We start from the raw sequence: 18,873 nt of genomic DNA, 5'->3' as shown, positions 1-18,873 counted from the left end.
GCTTGTATACTCTGGAATTTAGAAGGCCGAGCGGGGATCTTATTGAAACATATAATATTAAGGGATTGGACACGCTGGAGGCAGGAAGCATGTTCCCACTGATGGGTGAGTCCAGAACCAGAGGCCACAGTTTAAGAATAAGGGGTAGGCCGTTTAGAACGGAGTTGAGGAGAAACTTTTTCACCCAGAGAGTGGTGGATGTATGGAATGCTCTGTCCCAGAAGGCTGCTGAGGCCAAGTCTCTGGATGCTTTCAAGAAAAAGATGGATAGAGCTCTTAAAGATAGCTGAATCAAAGGTTATGGGGATAAGGCAGGAACTGGATACTGATAGTGGATGATCAGCCATGATCACAGTGAATGGCGGTGCTGGCTCAAAGGGCTGAATGGCCTACTCCTGCACCTATTGTCTATTGTCTATTGTCTATAATCCTTGCAACACCAATTTAAGTGGACTGGAGACTGGACAAGGTCACTTTACAGCCTCACTAAGGGAAGCAGAAAGTACAGATCTTATTTCGAGAATAATAGAAATCTGGGAAGACAGCAGTTGGCAGGTAGCAGGGATTATCCTAAAAGTACAGCCTCCCAGCTGTGAAAGGGTGACTTGGTTACTCATCAGAAAACGTACTGTACATCACTAATTGTTGGCTGATTGACATCTGAGATGGCAGTGAATGGTAAGGGACAGAGTTTATTGTGTCAACTGTTACATTATCAGCATCATTCAACTCAGAAATGTATAAATCATCAGAAAATAAGAAATATTAATTTTGCTTTACCTATTAAATCCCCAGATTGGACTCTTGCACAGCTAGTGATAGTTCAATGCATTTTAACCATAAGCAGCAAAGCAGAGACACCTGGCCAAAGTCTAAACCCCAAAACTTCACTATCTGAAGCAATCGAGCATCACCCAAAAAGCAGACAGAATTGAGTATCCCATGCAAATTCCGAAATTGTTAATAAATTTTTAAAGAAATATGAAATGAATTATTGATTCCCATAGGATACAGCTGATAACAAGTCTCTAAATTGCTCTGAATTAATTTACAGCAATCTCCTGCTTTTTAAGGTACTGCCAGCAACATATGAGTAATAACTTTTAGAGAGAGGCTTTTCACCAGTGAAAGATGCTAGTCATTTATCCTCTTCAGCTTGCTGTTTGATTGCATTTGTTACATTAATAGCCAGAAGACCCATTTTATTTAAATGGAAAGATTCTGATCCCCCTACTACATTTCAATGGTTTTCCCAAACTATAACATGTTTAAACTTGGAAAAAATTAGGAGTGGGACCATTAATCCTTCAGTTAAATTTGAAGAAACCTGGAGGCCATTTATTTAACATTTTCATATGATGTAAGCTGGCCCTTTCCGAATCCTTTTCAAAAACCTTTTGTTTATGTATAGAGGAGTGGAGTTAATGACAAACAATGATTTTAACCGATGGAATATGACAGCCCAAACTTTGTTTTGTTTTATTTTGTTCTATTCTTATTTTTTTTTTAGTTTGGGGGTTTTTTGCTTAAAAATTCTTTTTCATGTTCAATTATTAAGAGATTGGGAGGCTTAAATTACATATCTTACTCGGAATTTGCGTCAGTATATGTTAACCGTTATTAATGTGATATTGATCTCCTTGTATCATTATTGTTATGTTTATTAATTCAAAACTTAATAAAAAGATTGAAAAAGAAAAGAAGCTTTTCATCGAGTACCTAGTCAGAAAATTTTGTAAAGATGGAATAGATGATGTCTACTGCACTAGTCTTTTGAACAGTCAAAGTGACTTGATAAAATGCAATCAATATTTTAAAATAAATTTGGTGAAAACATGTTGAAATTCACTACACCCCAATGAATCTGCACTTTTTGTAAGCTTGATGAATTCCTATGAACTGCATAAGCCAAAAAGACTAAACAAGGTCTAATATTTAAGATTGGAACTGCTTTCAAATCCTTGTTTACAGGAAATGCCCTGAGTGCATCAAACTGTTATCAGTACGTGCAAGCAACTTGCAAGGCTCATGTTTCTGAAACCCTTGGGAAGATATAATCTAACCCAGCCAAACCATTTTTATTTAAATAATCTTAATTCTATTAATTTCATCATCTTTATTAAACTCTCTCTATTGGATATTGAATTCAAGAGTGCAGACCAATGTAAATTGACATTCCCATCTGATTCAACATCTGTGTAACCTTTCCTTGGTCATCCATTATTAGCTTAGTTTAGTCTTTGACAATTCCTTCTATTTGTTTCTACGATTATCTACAGTTGCCTTACACATTCGTCTTTTGGGTGATTTAATAGCCCTTTTTCTTTAGTTGTTCTTTGTATTTAACACATCAAATGTGTGTTAGATGCCTGTAATGTGTTTACAGCTGGTTTATTAACTGTTATGAATTCTGTGTCATCTAACATCTCTTCCTTCTTAATACTGAAATGCTTCAAACTATCAACATATTTCTACCTGATCTCATTCTATGGCACATTCTACATAATAAATGCCATTGTAAAATAGTCATTTAACAAATCACCCTATTGCTTGGGTCATTACATAGGTAACATCTTTGGTCCCTGAGAAGACCTACTCTATCCCTAACTATCCTCTTCTTCCTACCATACAACGAGTTAGGATTTACTTTAATCTTATTTATCAAGGATATTTCACACCCCCTCTTTGCTCTCCTAGTTTCTATCATGAGACTTATTTAATTTTGGATGCCTGTACTAGGATCACAATCAGAATCAGGTTTAGTATCATTGGCACATGTCATGAAGTCACTTTTTTGCGGCAGTAATACTGTGCAATACATTAAAACAACTATAAATTACAATAAGAAATTAAGTAAATACGTAGGGCAAAAAGAGAGCAAAATGTAGTCAGGCCATGTTCATAGGTTAGCTCATTGTCCGTTCAGAAATCTGAGGACAGGGGTGGGGATGAAGTTGTTGCTGTGGGTCGTCAGGCCTCTGTATCTCCTCCCTGATTGTAGCAATAAGAAGTGGGCATGTCCTGGGTGATTGGGGCACTTAATGATGGATGGTGACTTTTTGAGGCAGCGATGCCCTTGATACAGAGGAAACTAGTCCCCGTGATGTGACATGCCTGCTTTGTAATAGCATCAATATAGTGGATCTAAGATAGATCTTTAGAAATGTTGGCATTCAGGAGCTGGAAACTGCTCAGCCTTTCCACTGCTGAACCCTTGAGGAGGATTAGTTTCTATTCCCTCAACTTTCCATATGTCATATCCTGCCACATGTTTATTTTTTTCCTGTTCAAATCTGCAATATCATTTACCACAAAGAAGAGAAAATCTGTAGATGCTTGAAAGCAAATCAACACACACAAGATGCTGGAGGAACTCAGCAGGACAAGCAGCACCTTCTTAAAAGAGTAAAGGGTCAACGTTTGTGGCCAAGATCCTTCATCAGAGTCCTGGTGTAGGGCTTCGGCCTGAGGCATTGACTGTTTACTCTTTTCCATGGATCTGCCTGGCCTGCTGAGTTCCTCCGGCATTTTGTGTGTGTTGCATATTTATTAAATTATTTATGATTTCCCAATCATACCATCTTTGCCTTTCAGCTTATTGGAACATATTGATCTTGAACTATTGCCAACTCTCTTTTAAAACATGGGCACTTGTCTGATATGTTTCACCAGTCTTTCTTTCAATCTACCTTGACCAGGTCCTTTCTCCATATTATCATCAGCCTCCTCCTCAGTTATGGCCTGAATTTTAAGACATGATATCTCTTCCTATAATTATGTGAAGAAAAAAAGGATGACAGGAGTGAAGGTAGGACCGATTAGAGATAAAGGTGAGAAGATGTGCCTGGAGGTTGTGGAAGTGAGCAAGGTCCTCAATGAATACTTCTCTTCGGTATTCACTAATGAGAGGGAACTTGATATTGGTGAGGACAATATGAGTGAGGTTGATGTTCTGGAGCATGTTGATATAAAGGAGAGGAGGTGTTGGAGTTGTTAAAATACATTAGGACGGATAAGTTCCCGGGGACTGACGGAATATTCCCCAGGCTGCTCCATGAGGCGAGGGAGGAGATTGCTGAGCCTCTGGCTAGGATCTTCATGTCCTCATTGTCCACGGGAATGGTACCGGAGGATTGGAGGGAGGCGAATGTTGTCCCCTTGTTCAAAAAAGGTAGTAGGGAAAGTCCGGGTAATTGTAGACCAGTGAGCCTTACGTCTGTGGTGGGAAAGCTGTTGGAAAAGATTTTTAAGGATAGGATCTATGAGCATTTAGAGAATCATGGTCTGATCAGGGACAGTCAGCATGGCTTTGTGAAGGGCAGATCGTGTCTAACAAGCCTGATAGAGTTCTTTGAGGAGGTGACCAGGCATATAGATGAGGGTAGTGCAGTGGATGTGATCTATATGGATTTTAGTAAGGCATTTGACAAGGTTCCACACGGTAGGCTTATTCAAAAAGTCAGAAGACATGGGATCCAGGGAAGTTTGGCCAGGTGGATTCAGAATTGGCTTGCCTGCAGAAGGCAGAGGGTGGTGGTGGAGGGAGTACATTCAGATTGGAGGATTGTGACTAGTGGTGTCCCACAAGGATCTGTTCTGGGACCTCTATTTTTCATGATTTTTATTAACGACCTGGATGTGGGGGTAGAAGGCTGGGTTGGTAAGTTTGCAGACCACACAAAGGTTGGTGGTGTTGTAGATAGTGTAGAGGATTGTTGAAGATTGCAGAAAGACATTGATAGGTTGCAAATTGGGCTGAGAAGTGGCAGATGGAGTTCAACCTGGAGAAGTGTGAAGCGGTACACTTTGGAAGGACAAACTGCAAGGCAGAGTACAAAGTAAATGGCAGGATACTTGGCAGTGTGGAGGAGCAGAGGGATCTGGGGGCACATGTCCATAGATCCCTGAAAGTTGCTTCACAGGTGGATAGGGTAGTTAAGAAAGCTTATAGGGTGTTAGCTTTCATAAGTCGAAGGATAGAGTTTAAGAGTCGCGATGTAATGATGCAGCTCTATAAAACTCTGGTTAGGCCACACTTGGAGTACTGTGTCCAGTTCTGGTCGCCTCACTATAGGAAGGATGTGGAAGCATTGGAAAGGGTACAGAGGAGATTTACCAGGATGCTGCCTGGTTTAGAGAGTATGCATTAGGATCAGAGATTAAGGGAGCTAGGGCTTTTCTCTTTGGAGAGAAGGAGGATGAGAGGAGACATGATAGAGGTGTACAAGATAATAAGAGGTATAGATAGAATGGAAAGCCAGCACCTCTTCCCCAGGGCACCACTGCTCAATACAAGAGGACATGGCTTTAAGGTAAGGGTTGGGAAGTTCAAGGGGGATATTAGAGGAAGGTTTTTTACTCAGAGAGTGGTTGGTGCGTGTAATGCACTGCCTGAGTCAGTGGTGGAGGCAGATACACTAGTGAAATTTAAGAGACTACTAGACAGGTATATGGAGGAATTTAAGGTGGGGGGTTATATGGGAGGCAGGGTTTGAGGGTCGGCACAACATTGTGGGCTGAAGGGCCTGTAATGTGCTGTACTATTCTATGTTCTATAACTACCTTAAAGCTTACTTAAAATATGGTCATTGGTCCCGAACAGTTTCTCCCATCGACACTTCCACTGTCTGCTCAGTATAATTTGCTCAAGTGATGTTGATTACAGCTCCATCTCTATGAAGGTTCTCTACATCTAGGATGGCATAGTAGTTTAGCAGTTATTGAACTATAACACCAGTGAGCAGATATCAGTGTTCAATTCCTACCACTGTCTACAAGGAGTTTGTATGTTCTCCGTGAAAAGACATGGATTTCCTCCAGTTTGTTTAGTTTCCTGCCACATTCTAAAGATGTTAGTGAAGAGTGACCACAACTCCTTAAGTATTAAGATAGGTATAGATAAGGATAAGTAAGGAACTTGCAGAACAGTATTTAATTAGAGCAGGACAAATTATGAGAACATTATGCAGGAACTAAGGAAAGTTAACTGGGGACAGATGTTTTTGGGCCAGTCCACATCCGACATGCGGAGTGAATTTAAATACCAACAGTACAAAATACGGGGCAGGTATGCTGCAGTCAGAAGGAAGGACAACGATTGCAAGATAAGAGAAATTTGGATATCGAGAGAGGTGATCAATTTAGTCAAGAAGAAAAAGGAAAAGTATGTAAAGCTTCAGAAGCTAGAATCAAATAGACCCCTTGAGGATTATAAAGAAGCCAGCAAAGAACTCAAGAAGGGAATTAGGGAAGCTAGGAGGGGCCATGAAATTTCCTTGGCAAGGAGGATGAAAGAGAATCCCAAGGCGTTCTATACATACTTCAAAAGCAAGAGGAAAATTAGGGAGGGGGTAGGACCACTCAAGGATAAAGAACATTTGCTTGGATGTAGAGTATGTGGGTGAGGTCCTTTATGAGTATTTTATAAATGGGTTTCATTTTTTGGAATTTGGTTTTGGCAATGGCAATTCTTCTTTTTATTTCTACTTTACTGCTAGCATCCTGTGATATAAAGCTACCAAGGTAATTAAAGCTGGTCTTTTGTTCAATCTCTTGGTTACCGATGTACAATTGGCAGTTGGGAGTATTCTGCTGTTTTGATATTACCACACATATGTGTTTTTTTTTACAATTGATGGTTAGACCAACATCTGCACTTGTTTGTATTACTTTGCCTAGGAGGATTTGCAGGTCTTCTGCAGCACTTGCTATTAGGGTGTTATCGTCTGCATATCTTATATTGTTGACGTTAACACCTCCAATTTTTATCCCATCTAGGTCTTCTATTTCTCTGAGAATCATTTCACTATAGATATTAAATAATTCCAGTGAGGCAACACATCCCTGTCTAACTCATCTCTGAACTTTAGTCCAACTGCTTATATTATCACCAATTTTTACTGCCACCATTTGATTCCAATGTAACTTTTGAAGCAGTTTTTGGTCCCTTCCATCAATGTTTAGTTCAGCGAGAATTTGAAATAATTTTTCATCTCACATGGGGTGTGTGGGGCATATGGGGTGGTTGGTCCTGACTAAATATCAGGAAATGCCAATAGCAATTATATAGCTTCTCCCACCCAAGACAACTCTGCCCTCATATAGGACTTAGGTCCGGGTGCACCCTATCTCGCTGAAGGAGCTCTGTCTATGGCGAGTGTTTGGTGCCAGAAAGATAACCAGACCAATGGTGGTGGTGTCACCTAAAATCACTGACGTCTTCGGCAGCAGGGAAATGGATTCCAAGCTTTGTTGGAGGATTGTCTTTGTACAACAACAGCAAAGGTTGGACGACGTCTAGTGTATGATTCCCAATTGGGAACACCAGTAGAGGTCGAATACTCTAGATAGATGAGCACTGCGACATCAGAAGGCAACAGCAAACCACTGTTGTAATTTCTGCCTAGTCAATCATGGAAAGAAACAAAAGAAGGAAACCAGGCAACAGCATGAATGGGGTTGATTCTAATTAACAGAACAACACCTCACTCAGTAGGGGTAGTCATGGGCTGCAGGTGACACCAGACCATCACCCAGAGACTGTAAGCAATAGGGAAAGGCTAAGGGTAACAACATGGAACATCCGTACACTTTACCAGAAAGGAAAGTTGGACAACACATTCAATGAACTGAAAATGTTAGAAGTTGATATCTTAGGCCTGTCAGAAATTAGATGGACCGGCAGTGGCAAATTCATTAAGAATAGTTCTCTGATAATGTATTTTAGAGGTCAACAGCATATGTATGGAGTTGGAATTACATTAAACAAACAAGTATCAAAACGTCTTATGGAATTTTGGGTGACATCTGACCAGCTGCTTTTAGTTAAATTAAGGGGTAACCCTTTAAACATTAGCATAATCCAACCCTATGCACCAACAAATGATGCAGATGAAGAAGATATCAACAAGTTTTATGAAGATCTCGACAGTGCTTATGAGCAATGTAAATCCCAGGATATAAAACTAGTCATGGGAGATTTTAACTTCAAAGTTAAAGGGTTGATAACATCCTAGGACCTTTTGGATTAGGGGAAAAAATGGAAGTGGAGAAAGGTTTACTGATTGGTATGTCAGAAGCAACGAACTTGGTATAAAAACCATCCACGTAGATTGTGTACTTGGATTAGCCCTGGAGATAGAACAAGGAATCAAATAGATTTCATTACCATCAATGAACTCTTTAGAAATAATATCACAAATTCTAAAGCCTACCCTGGAGCAGACTGTGGTTCAGATCACCATCCACTAATACAAAATAAAAACAAAATTACATCAAAACAAAATTAAAGAAACTAAAACGTGGAAAAAAGAGAAAGTAGTATATGTTGGGAGAACTTAAAAATGATAGCATACTTAAGCAACAATTCAAAACAGCTGTAGAAGAACACCTCAACGAAAACGAATCAACACCTATTTGGGACAGATTTAAATATGCTATACTGCAATCAGCAGAGGCGATGATCCCAGTACAAGAAACCCAACACACCAACAAGGGGTGGATAACTAAAGAAATTCTAGATCTGATGGAACAAAGAAGGTTAGTGAAGAATAATGAAGTGCAATACAGAGAGCTAGACGGACAGACCAGACAATTGTGCAATATTGCAAGGGAAGAATAGCTGAATCAAAAATGCAATGAAGTAGAAGGCCATATTAAGAACAGCAAAGAAATGCACAAGAAAATTAAGGAAATTAGTGGAATTAAGAAGACCTCCTCTACAGGCTTCATAAGATCAGCAGACGCATCCATACTAATAGATCCAGATGAAGCATGTGAGCGGTGGATTCAGTATATACAGCAGCTTTTTGAAGATAATAGAGGGGAATTCCCAGATATTAAACACCCTAATTCTGGCTCACCTATTACCAAAGAGGAAATAACTAAAGCAATGAAAAACATGAAACACGGTAAAGCCTGATGAAATTTCAGTGGAAGTGATACAAACCCCTAGAAGATCTGGGCATAGATATTCTTTTTGAACTGTTTAATGGCATGTATGAGTCCGGTGTATTGCCTGACGATCTCTTGAAATCAGTACAGCTGTCCCCCGCTTTTTGAACATTTGCTTTATGAAACTTCACTGTTACAAAAGACCTACATTAGTACCCTGTTTTCACTGTTACGAAAAAAAAACAGCGCGCGAAAAAATCAGCGCGCGATAAAAGGCAGGGCGAGCCCCGAGCAGCCGCTCTCCCCGGATTCGGAACGGCATTCTCCCCAGCATTGCTTAAACACATGCCTGTGAGCAGTCATTTTCAAGATGAGTTCTACGGTATCGGAAAAGCCTAAAAGAGCTCGTGAGGGTGTTACACTTAGCGTAAAACTAGACATAATTAAACGTTTCGATCGTGGTGAACGAAGTAATGACAAAGTGAGTTTGGCTTGTGGAAGCTGACGAACATGATGTTGAAGAGGTTTTGACATCCCATGACCAAGATCTCATAGATGAAGAGCTGATGCAATTGGAAGAAAAAAGGATAACAATCGAAAGTGAATGAGTAATGATAAGGTACGACTTTAATTTTGAAAGGGTACGTCGGTTTAGGAGATATTTTCAGGATGGTTTGAGTCCTTACAAAGAACTTTGTGATAGAAAAATGCACAAGGCTCAGCAGCCAAGCAAGCCTTCCACATCAGCCACAGCAGACGATGAACCTCGACCTTCGACATTGAGGCAGGCAGATGACCTGCCTGCCCTAATGGAAACAGACGATGACAAGATGACACCCCAGTGTCCCACCACCCCAACCCCCAGGCCACGGACAGATACCGATTCGCGGAGAATGCAACGGTAGCCAGGAGGCACACAGCACATCTTTAAGAAAAAAGCCGAAATAAACATGCTAATTAATTAGGTGCTGCTGACATGTAATTGTCGGCCCAGATCAGAGATGACGCAATTGGAAATCGGCACTGATCTGGGCCAACAATTACATGCCGGGTGGCACCTAATTAATTAGCATGTTTGTTTTGGCTTTTTTCTTAAAGATGTGCTGTGTGCCTCCCAGCTACCGCTGTACCCCTGCATGCTTTGTGGCAATGTATCGCTCGGCGGCCTGGAGGATGGGGGCCACTGCATCACCCAACCTGCGACGACTCAGTCTAACACACCATCATCTGTGTGCTTGGTGCTGTCCCGATTCCGGTAAGTGATACTACACTGTACATATATTATTTCTACTTTATATAGGCTGTGTATTTTTACATGTTATTTGGTATGATTTGGCAGCTTTATAGCTTAAAGGTACTGGAGAGCGCTTGCGCCGTGTATTTGCCAACAGCGCTTGCATGAGATTTTCGCTACAAAGAACAGTGCAGTAATGATTGTGTAAAAGTATTTCTACTTTATATAGGCTGTGTATTTATCATATCATTCCTGCTTTTACTATATGTTACTGTTATTTTAGGTTTTATGCGTTATTTGGCATGATTTGGTAGGTTATTTTTGGGTCTGCGAACGCTCACAAAATTTTCCCATATAAATAAATGGTAATTGCTTCTTCGCTTTACGACATTTTGGCTTACGAATCGTTTCATAGGAACACTCTACCTTTGGTTGGCAGGGGAAACCTGTATTTATAACTCTGCCAAAAATTCCTGGAGTTATTGGCTGCAAAAATTATAGAACAATCAGTCTTATGAGTAACATTATAAAGATTTTGTTGAGAATTGTTCTGAGTCGAATTAAAAACAAGTTAAGACCAGAAACTTCTTAACTGCAATATGAGTTTATTGAAAATAGAGGAACTAGGAACGTGATTTTCATACTACGAATGCTTTCAGAAAGGGCAATTGAATGTCAAAATGAAGTCATAGCAATACTTTTGTCAATTACAGTTCCTTAGTTACGATCTCAATGTGATAAAGTAATTTGACAATGAGAAGCTAACCAAACTTTCTATTCGATATGATTTCTTTATATCTGATTTACCAGCTAAGCATTACCATCATAATAAATCAAACCATTGCAATCTAATTCAAATGGGTCTAGCCCCCATGTACAAAGAAGAACCCATAAATTAGTAAGTACTTAGGATACCCACTCTTTAGAATTCTGTAAGATCATTGTGATATTAATTGCCTGAGTACCTCAGCATTTTGAGCACAGTGTTATCGGACATATTTTAAATGCAGTAGAGTGCACCAGATCAGGAAAGCAAATCACTATTACCAATCAGAAAGGGACAATATCAACTCGCCCTGCAAGCTATCTCTTAACATAAAAATTGTATAAATGATTAAAAAGAGTAAGGCTACTAGCAGTCTGTATCACCTCTTGATGAATGCATGAACAAACAGTATCAAAGCCAGCAAATGATACAACTCAACTTAAATGAAATATTTGACTTATAATGTGATTGAGGTTTGGGAACAAAATAACACAGCTGTTTGAACATCTGTGTATAGTAGTTGCTGCGTGAGAAGTCTGCCCTTAGAGTTGCATCCTTATAGCTGTGATAACGTTGTGGTTATTGCAGGATACCCAAAAATTAATTGTTTATCAGTTATCTGAATTCTTGTTGAATAAATAGAATTTCTGAAATTTGGAGGCTTTCTGATTGCTTCCTGACGATGTGCTGCATCATTTGTCAGTGACTGAGTAGCTGAAATTTTCTGGAGGAACTCATTAATATCAAGCTGTGGTTTTCAAGCACTGTACTGTTCTCAGCAAAAGGATTGGAACAGTTATTGCAGATGGATGAAATTGCATATTTATTTCACTGACAGGAGAAAATTGGCAGATGATGGAAATCCAAACAACACGCAAAATACTGGAGGAACTCAGTAAGCCAGGCAGCATCTAAGGAAAAGAGTGTAGTCGATGTCTCGGCTTGAAATGTCGACTGTACTCTTTTCCATAGATGTTGCCTGGCCTGCTGAGTTCCTCCAGTGTTTTGTATGTTCTATTTATCCCACTGATTAGCCCCAGCTTAAACTCTGAAAACTACTGGGAAGTGATGTATTTTTAATCTTTAATCGTGGACCTGTGTGAAGCCACCTCTTCCTCTCACGCACCCATCCACTGAGTGGTTGTAATTCAAATTCTGAAAACTGCCACAGTGGTTTTAATCTTCAATTAGGGACCTGTGTGAAGCCACCTCATCTTCTCACACTCCGGTACATGGGCTGTTTACTCCGGGGAGGCAGATGCTGAGGGGAGACCTGATAGAGATTTACAAGACTATGAGAGGCATAGATAGAGTAGACAGCCAGTATCTATTTCCTGCTGTTGAAATGTCGAATACTAAAGGGTGGTATTTAAGGTGAGAGAGGGTAAGTTCAAAGGAGATGCAGGGAAAGACTTTTTTTTACAAAGAGAATGATGGGTACCTAGAATCCATTGCCTGATGTGGCAGCAGAGACAAATATGACAGAGGTTCTTAGATGGGCACGAGGAAGAGAGGCATATATACCGTGTGCAAGCTGAAAGGATTAGTTTAATTAGATGTCATTAGCTTAATTAGTTTGACTCAGCATTTTCGGCTGAAGGGCCTGTTCCTGCACTGTACTGTTCTATATTTTATGTACTGAGATACAGTGAAAATCTTTTGTTCAAGTTAATCGAAATAGTACAATGGGAAAAGCAACCACCGAATGCAGAATTTAGTGCTACAATTATAGAGAAAGTGCAGATAGACAAATAAGGTGCAAGAGCCATGAACAGGTAGACTGAGAGATCTAGAGTCATCTTTTTTGTACGAGAGTTCTATTCAAGAGCCTTGTCCTCAGCCTGGTGATGGGTGCTTTCAAGATTTTGTATCTTCTGCTAGACGGGAGGGGCAAGAAAAAAATGTCTGTAGTAGAAGGGGTCCTTGAATATGTTGGGTGCTTTCCAGAGTTAGTGAGCAATGTAGAAGGAGTCTATGTATGGAAGGCTGATTTTTATTATAGACTGAGCTGTGTTCACAATACTCTTCAATTTCTTTCAGTTTTGCGCAGAGCAGTTACCATTCCAAGTTATGATGTATCCACAAAGAATGTTTTCTATGATGTATTTATAAAAATTGGTGAATGTCACAGGGACTTGACAAACGTCCTTAACCTTCTGAGAAAGTAGAAGTGCCAGTGTGCTTTTATCATTCACACAGTTGGAACAGAACAAGCTTTTGATGATACTTACACCTAGGAACTTGAAGCTCTCAAGCATCTTCAATTCTGCACCATTGATATAGATGGGGGCTTGTACTCTACCTCGCTTCCTGATATCAATGACCAGCAATTTTGTTTTGTTGATACTGAGGGAAAAGTTATTGTCTTGACGTCATGCCACTGGTCTCTCGATATCATTCCTGTACTCCATCTTGTCATTGCTTGAGATCCGGCCCACTACAGAGGGATCATCTGCAAATCTGTAGATGGAGGTAGAGCAAACCCTGGCTATAGTGAGTATCATCAGCGGTGTAAGCAGATGGGCTGGTAAGCAGCAAACTCTAAACTGAATTTGAATTAAAATCCATACACAGATGAGTTCACCAAACCTTGATGAAAAGATTCAGAATAAATTTAGGCAACACACATCAAAGTTGCTGGTGAACGCAGCAGGCCAAGCAGCATCTATAGGAAGAGGCGCAGTCGACGTTTCAGGCCGAGACCCTTCGTCAGGACTAACTGAAGGAAGAGTGAGTAAGGGATTTGAAAGCTGGAGGGGGAGGGGGAGATGCAAAATGATAGGAGAAGACAGGAGGGGGAGGGATGGAGCCGAGAGCTGGACAGGTGATAGGCAAAAGGGGATACGAGAGGATCATGGGACAGGAGGTCCGGGAAGAAAGACGGGGGGTGGGGGGGTGACCCAGAGGATGGGCAAGAGGTATATTCAGAGGGACAGAGGGAGAAAAAGGAGAGTGAGAGAAAGAATGTGTGCATAAAAAAGAGTAACAGATGGGGTACGAGGGGGAGGTGGGCCTAGCGGAAGTTAGAGAAGTCAATGTTCATGCCATCAGGTTGGAGGCTACCCATACGGAATATAAGGTGTTGTTCCTCCAACCTGAGTGTGGCTTCATCTTTACAGTAGAGGAGGCCGTGGATAGACATGTCAGAATGGGAATGGGATGTGGAATTAAAATGTGTGGCCACTGGGAGATCCTGCTTTCTCTGGCAGACAGAGCGTAGATGTTCAGCAAAGCGGTCTCCCAGTCTGCGTCGGGTCTCACCAATATATAAAAGGCCACATCGGGAGCACCGGACGCAGTATATCACCCCAGTCGACTCACAGGTGAAGTGATGCCTCACCTGGAAGGTCTGTTTGGGGCCCTGAATGGTGGTAAGGGAGGAAGTGTAAGGGCATGTGTAGCACTTGTTCCGCTTACACGGATAAGTGCCAGGAGGGAGATCAGTGGGGAGGGATGGGGGGAACGAATGGACAAGGGAGTTGTGTAGGGAGCGATCCCTGCGGAATGCAGAGAGAGGGGGGGAGGGAAAGATATGCTTAGTGGTGGGATCTCGTTGGAGGTGGCGGAAGTTACGGAGAATAATATGTTGGACCTGGAGGCTGGTGGGGTGGTAGGTGAGTACCAGGGGAACCCTATTCCTAGTGGGGTGGTGGGAGGATGGAGTGAGAGCAGATGTACGTGAAATGGGGGAGATGCGTTTAAGAGCAGAGTTGATAGTGGAGGAAGGGAAGCCCCTTTCTTTAAAGAAAGGATGTGGAATTAAAATGTGTGACATGTCAGAATGGGAATGGGGTTGGAGGAACAACACCTTATATTCCGTCTGGGTAGCCTCCAACCTGATGGCATGAACATCGACTTCTCTAACTTCCGCTAGGCCCCACCTCCCCCTCGTACCCCATCTGTTACTCTTTTTTATGCACACATTCTTTCTCTCACTCTCCTTTTTCTCCCTCTGTCCCTCTGAATATACCTCTTGCCCATCCTCTGGGTCACCCCCCCCACCCCCCGTCTTTCTTCCCGGACCTCCTGTCCCATGATCCTCTCGTATCCCCTTTTGCCTAAGACCTGTCCAGCTCTCTGCTCCATCCCTCCCCCTCCTGTCTTCTCCTATCATTTTGCATCTCCCCCTCCCCCTCCAGCTTTCAAATCCCTTACTCACTCTTCCTTCAGTTAGTCCTGACGAAGGGTCTCGGCCTGAAACGTCGACTGCGCCTCTTCCTATAGATGCTGCCTGGCCTGCTGCATTCACCAGCAACTTTGATGTGTGTTGCTTGAATTTCCAGCATCTGCAGAATTCCTGTTGTTTGAGAATAAATTTAGGCTGATTTTCCTTCCTTTGTTCAGCTGAGCTTCAGATGAAAACAATTAACTTATCTTCATCTCATTCCCCATTCTCCATGGTTAAGGTGCTGCCCACACTAAGTTCATTAAGTCACATGATTGAGCAAGCTACGTTGTTTTCACAATGGTGTGCTTTGAAGAAAATACATATTTTCCTGTGCTGTTTTAATTGCTCTGTAGTCTCTGATTGGTAGTGTTCGTAATGTATTGTTTACTTTCTTACTACAGCATTGAAGGACACCATTCAGTCCACTGGGCCCATTCTGGAGTCTGCATTGTAATAACAGCAGTATTATTCTGCTTCCTGTTTCTCCTGTAATCATGCAGTTTATTTTCTCTCTAGCACATCAATATCCCCTTGGTTCTTTTGGCCACTTCACAGCACTAAACGATGATTTACTGTAGCTGCTAAACTCACCAACTTTTGTGATGTGGGAGGAAATCAGAAGTAGATCTCCTGTCATATTTTCCATGCTTTATCATATGATAACTGTGAGGAAAGCTTTGTGGCTATGTAGGGAATATGAAAGCTTCACCCAGCCGACACAAAGGTCAAGACCAGACCCAGGTCACCGAAGCTATGAAGATTTCAAATTTCAAAGTAAATTTATTATCAAAGTACGTATATGTTACCATATATAACCCTGAGATTCATTTTCTTGCAGGCATACTCAACAAATCTATAATAAAGTAATAGCCATTATAGAATCGATGAAAGACTGCACCAGCTGGAGAGTGCAAAATTTATCATATTGATAGCAAAATTTATTTTATTATTATTCTAAAACTTTTTTGTAACAGCTGTTTTTTTCTAAAATTATTTATTTATCTAAATTTTAAACCTAGTACATGTGTAAAAGTTGTGACATCCAGTGAATAATTAGATTGGATGATTGCCAAACAGAATGTCTCAGTGCTTTCCTTGTGATAAGAATTTAAAGGTCCATGATACCTAGTCACAGTCATAGTCATAGTCATACTTTATTGATCCCGGGGCAAATTGGTTTTCATTACAGTTGCACCATAAATAATGAACTAGTAATAAAACCATAAATAGTTAAATAACATGGTGAAACACCTGGTGAAATACCTGCAAGAATCAGTTTTGATTTGATTTATAACCTCTAGGTTGTTTCATTACTTATCCACTGCTTGGATTTATGCTATGCCTAACCTCATGTCTTGTTCTGATTGGATGGCACTCTTCCGTAACCAAAAGAAGTTAAAAAACTGGGAGCTTTGCCAGCGTTAACATTTGCAATACTTAAGCTGAAATGGCTCAGGACATTTAGAAAAGAATGGAATGCAGAGGAAAGAGTGAGGTTGAAGGAGGAAACAGTACTAGACCACTAAGTAACTGAAAATAAAGGACAGTATTAAAACTGAACTACCCCAAACAACTAAGCTCAGCTTTTTTTTTGATTTTCTCCATAACCCTCTTAAAAGTACTTTGCTTCTGGAGGTATGATTTCTTGCAAGTGTAGAACATGCTATTGCTCAATCTTCATAACTGACTATAGAAAATAAATGGTTATTCAACACACTGCTTGATTAGGATAGTGAATGATAATCAAGCTGAATTCTCTTTTCATAAAGTATTCAAACTTGTATATTTCCTAACATCAGTCACAGAGCAATCAAGATCAAAGAACTGAAACTGTCATGTTCTATTGGTGGCCTGGGTAAGATTAGTTTCACTGTAATTCACACCTGGTCGCCAGACTTTTTTTTCAAATGTCTTAATTCATATCTGCTTTTTTGAATGCTGTAAAATTCATTAAAAGGCCCTAATTGACAACTGACAGCATTTAGCTGAGGCTGTCTCTGATCTTAGATATGAGTGCTAGGCATTCAGCAATCTTCAGCTTGCGACTGCAGAGGAGTATTATTCTCAGTATAAGAGGTAATGTATGATTATAAAGCAACCGCTACAAAGAGACCACTTCAACTAACAACTGTTAAAGCCACTATTGAGCTGCATGTAAAACTCTGGAAAGCAAGATAATTAAAGCCTTTTTCCTATGTCCTCGGGTTTACTCTGTTACATGGGAGGTAATGCATTGTGTAATTTTTAATCTAAACCTGCAGCAGCTTGATTTCCTGTCAGTACATTGTTTAACCAGACGCTGTAAATATGATCTTGCTCACTCTCTCTCTCTCTCTCTCTCTCTCTCTCTCTCTCTCTCTCTCCCTCTCTCTCTCTCTCTAGCTCACTTTCCTATATATTTTTAAATTGTCCGTTGTGCACTTCTCTATCTAACTGAAGAATTTTTTTGGCAAGATGTGGAATTCCCTAACTCCTACATTTGGAAGGGAAGTTGGTCACATTCCCAGCCTGTGTAAACATCAGTGATTAATGCAATGGAAAAGAGCGTTAGGGGTTAGGGGTAATATCTCTCCAGCTCTTCCTCTTTGTTCCACCTCTTTCACATCTACAGACCCACACATTTCCACTACTGCTCTGATCAGCAAATGGATCTATATGCAAATTGACTGCTGATAAAATCTCAAAGATAGTGAGAGATTTAGGGTGCTTGGAGCACTGTTGAAAACTTCTCCCATACAGATATCAGACACAACTACAAATAACACAGTAAGTACTAATGGAAGTCTTAGAACTGTCATGTTTTATTGTCTATTTGGGTAACTTGCCTGAAATCTGCTCCTTGTATTTAGAATTACTGATGTAAGATTAGTTTGACTGTTAAGTTTTGTTACTGTGACAAAGAAATAATTATTTCAAAATGCATTTCAATTTCATTTGCATATTTCTAGATGTATGTGTGTAGTTCAGATGAGTTAATAATATAGCTTCCTTCAATTCTGTGAGATAGTAATTAGTTCGGTTTTGTTGATAAAGAGGTTGATGAAATTTATAGTTCCAACTCTTATTTCTTGTCAGCGTATAAATGTATCAAAGTCTAGTAGAAATGGAAAGAATAATAACATTGAAATGTAATTGTCTAAAAGTTTTACTCTTTACATTCATTCTATATAACTGTAAATCTAGCAAAGCAAAATTGTATTGTGTGATGTTCTCCCATTCTAGATATATATCGACCAAGCTATCAATAGTAGGGCTGTAGTGTGAGTTAAGTTGTTCTATCATCTCTAAGTGTAAATTCAATAGCAATGTGATGAGTCTTATCTATCAAGACGTGTGGGTTCTGTTGACTAGCTGCATATTCAAATATGAATGTCCCAACATTTAATGAACTAATATATTACACTCATGAAAATGCAAGGAAACAAATGGAGATAGATTATTAAGGAATCTTCGCAGTAAACATGAAGACCTGAACTCATCCTTTCTGGACTTACTATAAAAAATAGGTTTCCATGTTAGGCAATGAAATCCAGCAAGAACAGCACCCAACAACCTTCAAGTATTAATGAATACAAGAAAATGACCTAAGTACTAAATAGCCTGTTAAAATATATCAGAGAGAAGGCAAAGTATTTCATTAATCTTTGATGGAGAGAATGGGGAAACCACCTTTATAAAAGCTTGAATCTTGCTGCGTGACTGAGAGGAGTTACACATCAGTTTGCCAATCAAGGCAGTAAAGACTGAGCAGCAGTAGTTGGCATTAGCTACAGTCCCTTCTGCCAATGTCCTACTGCAGTGGTTTGTATAATT

At 40.3% G+C, this 18,873-nt stretch overlaps 1 protein-coding gene across 3 annotated transcripts in view; it reads left to right on the top strand.

The window, feature by feature from the left end:
• The window catches only part of LOC134353010 (rho GTPase-activating protein 6-like), a 201,673-nt gene that overhangs the window by 22,400 nt on the left and 160,400 nt on the right, over positions 1-18,873 (top strand). Inside the window, exon 1 of one of the 3 annotated variants that reach the window (XM_063060784.1) lies at positions 17,431-17,826. The exons of the other annotated variants lie outside the window; for them this stretch is intronic. The gene's annotated coding sequence lies outside the window, so the exon portion shown is untranslated. Of the gene's footprint in view, positions 1-17,430; positions 17,827-18,873 lie in introns of those variants that run through there. 3 annotated transcript variants of the gene reach the window in all.

Source organism: Mobula hypostoma, chromosome 10, assembly GCF_963921235.1.
Source record: "Mobula hypostoma chromosome 10, sMobHyp1.1, whole genome shotgun sequence".
NCBI lineage: Eukaryota > Metazoa > Chordata > Chondrichthyes > Myliobatiformes > Myliobatidae > Mobula > Mobula hypostoma.
The sequence above is the reverse complement of the archived record's forward strand: the minus strand, read 5'-3'. Positions and strand labels throughout refer to the sequence as shown.